The sequence below is a fragment of the Castor canadensis genome, chromosome 5 (assembly GCF_047511655.1).
Source record: "Castor canadensis chromosome 5, mCasCan1.hap1v2, whole genome shotgun sequence".
Classification (NCBI taxonomy): Eukaryota; Metazoa; Chordata; class Mammalia; order Rodentia; family Castoridae; genus Castor; species Castor canadensis.
Genome location: NC_133390.1, coordinates 63,871,693 through 63,874,515, shown reverse-complemented (window position 1 = coordinate 63,874,515; position 2,823 = coordinate 63,871,693).

The following is a 2,823-nucleotide window of genomic DNA, read 5'->3' as shown; positions in this document are numbered from 1 at the left end:
AAGGGGCAATAACAACAAACACCATGGAAGTCCAGGAAATCATCAGAGACTACTTTGAGAAGCTATATTCAAATAAATTTGAAAATCTTAAAGAAATAGACAGATTTCTAGATACATATGATCATCCAAAACTGAACCAAGAGGAAATTAATCACCTGAATAGATCTATAACACAAAATGAAATTGAAGCAGCAATCAAGAGTCTCCCCAAAAAGAAAAGTCCAGGACATGATGGATTCTCTGCTGAATTCTAGCAGACCTTTAAAGAAGAACTGATACCAACCCTCCTTAAATTGTTCCATGATATCGAAAGAGAAGGAAAACTGCCTAACACATTTTATGAAGCCAGTATTACAGTTATCCCAAAACCAGGCAAAGACACCTCCAAAAAGGAGAACAACAGCCCAATCTCCTTAATGAACATTGATGCAAAAATCCTCAACAAAATAATGGCACCGAATTCAACAACACATCAAAAAGATTATTCACCACGACCAAGTAGGCTTCATCCCAGGAATGCAGGGATGGTTCAACATACAAAAATCAATAAATGTAATAAACCACATTAACAGAAACAAAGACAAAAACCACTTGATCATCTCAATAGATACAGAAAAAGCCTTTGATAAGATCCAACACCATTTCATGGAATAAGCTCTAAGAAAACTAGGAATAGAAGGAAAGTACCTCAACATTACATATATATATATATATATATATATATAAATCCCCAAAGTAATCTACATGTTTAATGCAATTCCCATCAAAATTTCAATGACATTCATTAAAGAGATTGAAAAATCTACTGTGAAATTTATATGGAAACACCAGAGGCCACAAATAGCCAAGGCAATACTCAGTCAAAAGAACAATGCTGGAGGTATCACGATACCTGACTTCAAACTATATTACAAAGCAGTAACAATAAAAACAGCATGGTACTGGCACAAAAACAGACATGAAGACCAGTGGAACAGAATAGAGGACCCAGATATGAAGCCACACAACTATAACCAACTTGTCTTTGACAAAGGCACTAAAAACATACGATGGAGAAAAAGTAGCCTCTTGAACAAAAACTGCTGGGAAAACTGGTTAGCAGTCAGCAAAATCTGAAACTAGATCCATGTATATCACCCTATACCAAGATTAACTCAAAATGGATCAAGGATCTTAATATCAGACCACAAACTCTAAAGTTGGTACAGGAAAGAGTAGGGAATACTCTGGAGTTAGTAGGTATAAGTAAGAACTTGATCTCAATGGAAACCCAGCAGCACCACTACTAAGAGATAGCATAGATAAATGGGACCTCATAAAACTAAAAAGCTTCATTCATCAAAAGAAATGGTTTCTAAACTGAAGAGAACACCCACAGAGTGGGAGAAAATATTTGCCAGCTACACATCAGACAAAGGACTGATAACCAGAATATACAGGGAACTTAAAAAATTAAATTCTCCCAAAACTAATGAACCAATAAAGAAATGGGCAAGTGAACTAAACAGAACTTTCTCAAAAGAAGAAATTCAAATGGCCAAAAAACACATGAAAAAATGCTCACCATCTCTAGCAATAAAGGAAATGCAAATTAAAACCACACTAAGATTCCACCTCACCCCTGTTAGAATAGCCATCATCAGCAACACCACCAACAACAGGTGTTGGCGAGGATGTGGGGAAAAAGGAACCCTCTTACACTGTTGGTGGGAATGTAAACTAGTACAACCACTCTGGAAAAAAATTTGGAGGCTACTTAAAAAGCTAAACATTGATCTACCATTTGATCCAGCACTACCACTCTTGGGGAGATACCCAAAAGACTGTGACACAGGTTGCTCCAGAGACACCTGCACACCCATGTTTATTGCAGCACTATTCACAATAGCCAAGTTATGGAAACAGCCAAGATGCCCCACCACTGACGAATGGATCAAGAAAATGTGATATCTATACACAATGGAATTTTATGCAGCCATGAAGAAGAACGAAATGTTATCATTCGCTGGTAAATGGATGGAATTGGAGAACATCATTCTGAGTGAGGTTAGCCTGGCCCAAAAGACCAAAAATTGTATGTTCTCCCTCATATGTGGACATTAGATCAAGGGCAAACACAACAATGGGATTGGACTATGAGCACATGATAAAAGCAAGAGCACACAAGGGAGGGGTGAGAATAGGTAAGACACCTAAAAAATTAGCTAGCATTTGTTGCCCTTAAAGCAGAGAAAGTAAAGTATATACCTTAAAAGCAACTGAGGCCAATAGGAGAAGGGGAACTGGAACTAGAGAAAAGGTGAGATCAAAAGGAATTAACCTAGAAGGTAACACCCACGCACAGGAAATCAATGTGAGTCAATGCCCTGTATAACTATCCTTATCTCAACCAGCAAATCCCTTGTTCCTTCCTATTATTGTTTATACTCTCTCTACAACAAAATTAGAAATAAGGGCAAAATAGTTTCTGCTGGGTATCGAGGGGGTGGGGGGAGAAGGAGGGGGCGGAGTGGGTGGTAAGGGAGGGGGTTGGGCTGGGGGGAGAAATGACCCAAGCATTGTATGCACTTATGAATAAAAAAAATTAAAATTAAAAAAAAAAGAACTAGAAACTAGAAAATTACACTAATAAAACATCAGATTCTAAGGTGAAAAAAAAAAAAAAGTCTATGAATTCAAGGCTTGGCCACTAGCCTGTAGCACGGTTTAGAGGTGGCACCTTTAAGAGGTGGTGCCCAGTGGGAAGAAATTAGGTCATTTTAGGTGTGCCCATGAAGCGGATATAGGACTCCAATCCCTTCCTGTCTCTCTTTGCTTCCTAGC